Source organism: Prosopis cineraria, unplaced genomic scaffold, assembly GCF_029017545.1.
Source record: "Prosopis cineraria cultivar Desert tree isolate PC_DT_omini unplaced genomic scaffold, ASM2901754v1 PC1050, whole genome shotgun sequence".
Lineage (NCBI taxonomy): Eukaryota > Viridiplantae > Streptophyta > Magnoliopsida > Fabales > Fabaceae > Prosopis > Prosopis cineraria.
Window position 1 is genome coordinate 3,019 of NW_026556375.1, and position 6,220 is coordinate 9,238.

Consider the following 6,220-nt stretch of genomic DNA (forward strand, 5'->3'; position numbering starts at 1 on the left):
TTCAACAATGGAAGGTATCTTAGGACATGAGCATGTGCATAATGAGGGCCATGGGAATGGGAATGAGAATTTGCATGATGATGGCCATGTTAATAATGAATTTGAAGGCTTGCATAACCCTAGAGAGGAGAGGAGCATTAGGCAATTAACTCAACCTAATTGGCATGATAATCCTTATGGCTTATATGTTCCTCCTACTAATGTTCAATTTGAAATTAAATCCTCCTTGATTAATGCATTGCCTAAATTTCATGGGTTACCAGGAGAGGATTGTCATAGGTTTTTGCATACTTCCTATTGGTTTGTGATACTATGAAGCCTATGCATGTAAATGTTGATGATGTTCAAGCTAAGGCTTTTGTATTTTCTCTTGAAGGTTTAGCAAAGGAATGGTATTTCAACTACCCTTCTTATGTGAAAGTGAGCACATGGGCCGAGCTAAGAAGACTCTTCTTAGATAAATTCTTTCCAAATTCCAAGGTCACCAATTTGAGAAAGCAAATCTATGGGGTCCAACAAGGAGAGGATGAGAGTCTCTATGAGTATTGGACTAGATTCCAAGGCCTTTTGGCTAAATGCCCACACCATCAAATTTCTAGTGAGAATTTAGTCCAATATTTCTATGAGGGCTTGATTCCAAGAGACAAAGTTAACATTGATGCCGCTAGTGGTGGATGCTTGATTGACCTCACTTCCTTAAAGGCTTGGGAACTAATTGACAAGATGGCTTCAAGTGGTGCTCAATACTCTACAAGGGAAAAGAGAAATGTGAATATGGTAGGTTCCTCAGTTCTTAATGATTCATATGTGGACTTGCTAGCTGCCAAGATTGGGAGAATGTTGGCTCCACAAATATCTCAAGTGAGCAATGTAAGTACTTCTCAAGCACTTGTCCCTTATTCTTGTACTTTTTGTGACTCACCTATGCATGTAGAAAGCAATTGTCCTATTAAGTTTGAACAAGTAAATGCTATCTACAATGGAAAACAATCCTATGGTGGGAGGCAAGGGCAAGGAGCTTATTCTAATACTTACAACCCTTCATGGAGAGACCATCCTAATTTCTCCTATTCAAATCCAAATGTGGCTTTACAAGACAATCAACAAAGAGGATCCTATCAAAACACCTTTGGCCGTGACCCTCCACTCATTTGTCTCAAGGTAGCTCTTCTCAAAGCTACAATCCAAGTGGTAATTCTCTTACACCTTCTTCTAATTCTTATAGTGATAGGAGGCTTGTTCCAATTGAGAGTTCTTCTAATTCGAACTCTTCTAATGATGTGAATGTGTTACGTAAGCAGTTGATTGAAATGAACTCTTTGTATAAAAACATGTATGATGGCTTAGGGAACAAGGTAGAGAGTATGGGTAACAAGTGTGAGAACATGAACTCTAAAATTGATGCCCTTACTTCTCAAATGAATATGCTTGCTAACCAATTAAGTGCAGCCAATGCTCAAGCCTCTACATTACCATCCAACACCGTTGCTAATCCTAAAGCTAATCTTAATGCTATCACATTGAGGAGTGGCAAGGAGTTGGGAGAAAGAGTACAAGAAGACAAAAGACAAGGGAAGGCCGAGAAGCCCTCTTTAAATTCTTCAATTGATGTTAATGTTTCTAGTTCTTCTTTTGCTCCTAATGATGCATCTTTTTGTAGAGATGATGAGGATGAAAACATTGAGGAGATCATATGTGAGCAACCACCATCTAAGGTGGAAAAGGGGACTATGGCCGAGTTGTTTAGTAAGGAAAAAGAGGGAGAGGCCGAGCAAAGTGAAACAAGAAAGGAGAGTTCAAGGAAGGAAGAAGGAAAGCAAAGTCAAGAGATTATGAAGAAGCTTCCTTTTCCACAAGCACAAGTGGTCCCTAAGCAAGTAAAGGGACAATTTGATCAAGAGGTATATGATTTCTTCCACAAGATTCATGTTAATGTACCCTTGATGGATGTAGTTAAGAACTTTCCTAAGTATGCCAAATTTTTGAAAGATTGTTGTACAAATAAAAGAAAATTTAGGCCTAATGCAAGGGTACAATTACCCTCATCTGTGAGTGCTATCATGAAGCCTCAACTCCCTATAAAATGTGAGGACCCCGGTTCCTTCACAATTCCATGCAAGATTGGCAACACACACATTTTTCTCATGCATTGATAGACTTAGGTGCAGCCATTAATGTTATGCCTCTTTCAATTTATCATGCCTTGAGTCTTGATTGCATGCATAAGACACCTATGATATGCCAATTAGCGGATAGAAGTGTTAGAAGACCACATGGAGTAGTAGAAGACTTGTTGGTTTGTGTTAAAGGTCTATTATTTCCTGTGGATTTCTATGTGCTTGATATGTCAAAAGAAGGGAGTGGGGATGATATTTTGATTTTAGGAAGGCCATTTATGAGGACTGCCCGTACATTGATTGACATGGAAAAAGGTAGTTTGATTTTGAAATGTGGAGAGGATCATGTTATTTTTAATATATATGAAGCAATGAAACATCCTTTTGAGGATTATTCTTTGTTAGGTGTAAGTTCCATTGAGTTATTGCTTCATGATGCTTGTGAGTCTCACATGCTTGATTCTTTCTCACATGTTGATGATGATTTGTCTCTTGTTACTACTACATGTATTGATGGATGTAGTTGTCCTATTTGTTTAGAGATTGATGCATGCTTGAATGATGCAACTACTTCTTCTCATGATTTGTTTAAAATATCTCCTATGCTTGATCTTGAAATGCTTGAGAAGGGTATATCTTCTTGTGTTGTAGGTACTAAAGCCATTAAGGCCGAATCTATGAGTTTTTCTCCACTCGAGCTTGATGTTCTTAGGATTCCCAAGCTATTGGAGGAAAATTCTACACTTTCACATGTCGAGGCCGTGGCTCAAGTCCAAGCACTTGAGGACAAGTTGCAAGAAAAGGGGGAGGCTGTAAAGAAAGAAGAGGAGAAATCAAAAACAAGTGACAAGCCTAAAAGACAAGATAGTACCATGGAATATTCCACCAAATTAGACTTGAAGAAGCTCATTCCCTCTTGTGTAGAGCCACCTACCTTGGAGTTGAAGCCTTTACCATCCAATCTCAAGTATGCATATCTCATTGAGAATGAGAAGCTTCCGGTAATAATTTCTAACTCTTTATCTCTTGAGGAAGAAAATGCATTACTTGATGTGTTGAGAAAGAACATACATGCTATTGGTTGGACTTTGGCTGACATTCCTGGTATTGACCCTATTGTGTGCACACATAAAATTTTTCTTGAGGACAATGCTAAGCCCATTAGGCAACCACAAAGGAGACTTAACCCATTGATTTTAGATGTGGTAAAGAAAGAGGTTGTTAAGCTACTTAGTGCTGGGATCATCTATCCTATAGCTGACAGTGAGTGGGTGTCTCCAACCCAAGTTGTACCTAAGAAAGGGGGGATTACTGTGGTAAAAAATGAGAAAGGAGAGCTTGTTCCAACTAGAGTTCAAAATGCTTGGAGAGTGTGCATAGACTATAGGAAGCTCAATAATGTGACTAGGAAGGACCATTTTCCTTTGCCTTTTATTGATCAAATGCTTGAGAGATTGGCTTCCAAGTCCCATTATTGCTTCCTAGATGGGTTTAGTGGGTATTTTCAGATTCCTATAGCTCCTAGTGACCAAGATAAGACTACCTTTACATGCCCCTTTGGTACATTTGCCTATAGGAGGATGCCTTTTGGTCTTTGCAATGCACCTGGTACTTTTCAAAGATGCATGATGTCCATATTTTGTGATTTTATTGAACATTGCATGGAAGTCTTTATGGATGATTTTACTGTGTATGGTGAGTCCTTTGATTCATGCTTGCATTCTTTAGATAAAGTGCTTGGTAGGTGCATTGAAAAGAAGCTTGTGCTTAACTTTGAAAAATGCCATTTCATGGTAGATAAAGGAATTGTTTTAGGCCATTTGATTTCTTCCAATGGCATAGAGGTGGATAAGGCCAAAGTAGATGTGATTGCTTCTTTGCCATATCCTGTTTGTTTGAAAGATTTGAGATCATTTTTGGGACATGCAGGCTTTTATAGGAGATTTATAAAGGGGTTTAGTGAAATTGCTTTGCCTATGTCTAAACTCTTACAAAAATGTTGATTTTGTTTTTGATGATGCTTGCAAAAGGAGTTTTGACACTTTGAAAAGCATGCTCATTTCCCCTCCCATTCTTAAAGCCCCAAATTGGTCTTTACCTTTTGAGTTGTCATGTGATGCTTCTAATTTTGCTGTGGGAGCTATGCTTGGTCAAAGAGAGGGCAAGTTATCATATGTGATTGCTTATGCATCTAGGACCCTAGATTCAGCTCAGGTTAATTACACCACAACTGAGAAAGAGTTGTTTGCTATTGTTTTTGCACTTGATAAATTTAGATCATATCTTCTTAACTCTAAAGTTGTTGTGTACACTGACCATGCTGCTGTGAGGTACTTGTTTAAGAAGACAGATTCTAAGCCTCGCTTGATTCGATGGGTGATCTTAATGCAAGAATTTGATGTGGAGATAAGGGATAGGAGTGGTTCTACCAATCAAGTAGCGGATCATTTGTCTAGACTACCTCATTTAAAAGCTACTATGGTAAACTCTAACCCTACTATTCCTTGTGATTCATTTCCTGATGAGGCATTGTGTGCCATTTCATCTAAGCCTCCATGGTATGCCTCTTTTGCTAACTATATTGAGTGTAGAGTCTTGCCTCCTTGTGCTTCACGTTTTGCCATTGAAAAATTGAAAAGAGAGTCTAGATTTTACATTTGGGAACCACCTTTGATGTGGAAGATTTGTAGTGATAAAGTGATTAGGAGGTGTGTTGATGATGTTGATGTGCCTTCTGTTCTTGAATTTTGTCACTCTCATGCATGTGGTGGTCATTTTAGCTCAAATAAGACAGCTAGGAAGGTTTTAGATTGTGGATTGTATTGGCCTAGCTTGTTTAAAGACTCTTATGAATTTTGTAAAGCATGCTTGAAATGTCAAAAGGTTAGTAGTTGGGGTAAGAGACATGAAATGCCTCAACAACCCATTTTATTTTGTGAGATTTTTGATGTTTGGGGCATTGACTTCATGGGTCCCTTTCCACCATCCTTTAGTTTTGAGTACATATTACTTGGTGTTGATTATGTTTCAAAGTGGATTGAAGCCATTCCTACTAGAACTTGTGATGCTAAGATTGTTTTGAAGTTTCTCAAATCTAATATTTTTTGTAGGTATGGAGTTCCTAAGGCCTTGGTAAGTGACCAAGGATCCCACTTTTGCAATAAGATGATGAAGGCTCTCTTGGCTAAATATGGGGTGCATCACAAAATCTCTACACCATATCATCCCCAAACTAATGGCCAAGCCGAAGTATCAAATAGAGAAGTCAAGAAAATCCTAACCAAGGTGGTGAACACAAATAGGAAGGATTGGTCTTTACACTTGGAGGATGCTTTGTGGGCTTATCGGACCGCTTATAAGACTCCCATTGGCATGTCTCCTTTTCGATTGGTGTATGGAAAGGCTTGCCACCTCCCTGTGGAGATAGAGCATAGGGCCTATTGGGCCATCAAGAAACTAAACTTGGATTTCCATCTTTCGGCTAAGGAGAGATTTCTTCAAATGCAAGAACTTGAGGAGCTTAGGTTGGATGCCTATGAGTCTTCTAGAATCTATAAGGAGAAAACAAGGATCCTTCATGACAAGCTAATCTTGAGGAAAAAGTTCCAAGAAGGAGATCAAGTCCTCTTGTTCCAAACAAGGTTTATTCATAAGCATGCCAAGTTGAAGTCTAAGTGGGAGGGACCATATCTAGTGACCAAGGTGTTTCCCTATGGGGTTTTGCAACTCTTGAATAAAGCCACGGGTTCCACTATGCAAATCAATGGTCACCTATGCAAGCTCTACAAAGATGCCAAATCACTTCAAAAGGAGGAGGACTTCTCTCAACATGTTTTTGAACCACCATGATAAGGTTGTATCTCTCTAACCTTGAGCTTTTACCTTCCTTTAATTGATATATTTAATGATAGGTATAGTTCAAGTGTGGGGGAGATGAACCTAGTAGGAAAATTAGAGTTTATTTGCTTTATTTGACTTCTTTGTTTTGTGTTTTAGTTTGAAAAAAAAAATATCTGCACCACACTTTTGTTATGCATTCATTATTGATCTCACCTTATTTTATCACTAGTCTATACATACATTGAGGACAATGCATGATTTAA

At 38.6% G+C, this 6,220-nt stretch overlaps 1 non-coding gene across 1 annotated transcript; it reads right to left on the reverse strand.

Moving 5' to 3' along the window:
• Window positions 1-486: 486 nt before the first annotated feature.
• Window positions 487-593, reverse strand: LOC129299145 (small nucleolar RNA R71). The gene has a single exon (XR_008590501.1). It is a non-coding gene; the product is annotated as a small nucleolar RNA R71 (small nucleolar RNA).
• Window positions 594-6,220: the final 5,627 nt, after the last annotated feature.